The sequence below is a fragment of the Gregarina niphandrodes genome (genome assembly GCF_000223845.1).
Source record: "Gregarina niphandrodes unplaced genomic scaffold scaffold00255, whole genome shotgun sequence".
Taxonomy (NCBI): domain Eukaryota; phylum Apicomplexa; class Conoidasida; order Eugregarinorida; family Gregarinidae; genus Gregarina; species Gregarina niphandrodes.
Genome location: NW_011646015.1, coordinates 1 through 625, shown reverse-complemented (window position 1 = coordinate 625; position 625 = coordinate 1). Strand labels below are relative to the sequence as shown.

General features: G+C 53.4%; 1 non-coding gene across 1 annotated transcript; it reads right to left on the bottom strand.

Annotated features, from left to right (window-relative positions):
- Positions 1-93: 93 nt before the first annotated feature.
- On the bottom strand, positions 94-166 carry GNI_230930. The gene has a single exon. It is a non-coding gene; the product is annotated as a tRNA-Val (tRNA).
- Positions 167-625: the final 459 nt, after the last annotated feature.

Genomic DNA, 625 nt, shown 5'->3' with positions numbered 1-625 from the left:
GTGGTTCGAGTCCCACTCCTGCCAAAAACTCCCGAGTGTATCAACCGATCAACCCATCACGCGCGGTGGTCTACGGGCCCATTGGAGTACAGTAACGGTCGCCGAGGATCGAACTCGGGATCTTCTGCGTGTGAAGCAGACGTCATTGCCCCTAGACCACCACCGCAAAAAGACTAAGCCGTCACGTGGAAGGCTCCAAATAAATCTATCATTGAACTAACACAATGCTGGGTAGGTAGAGCGTAAACCAGCCACCAAGGGACAGGAATGGTAGGTCGTGGTCGGACTGGTCCGTCTGGAGCGGAGTAATGGAAAGCTCCAGCCGCCCAAAAGGAGGGTAAGTTTGTGAATAAAGAGCTACGTTGTGCCCTCACACGCCGGGATGGCGGGATTACATCGTCAGTAAGCATTTTCAGAATCTCCGAATCAATTGTCTTGTCTTGTTCCGGGGTACGAACACGTGGGCGACTGACAATCGGCCTTGTAGTGGTTAGGAGAATTTCGTGTTTGATAGTGGAGATGACGCCGCGCTTGCGGTCTTTCCGGAGGGTGGAGTACTTGTAGAGTAGTTCGGCGACGGCGCCTCGGGCAGTCAAGTCAGTAACGTGTTGCAGTGCTTCGGTTA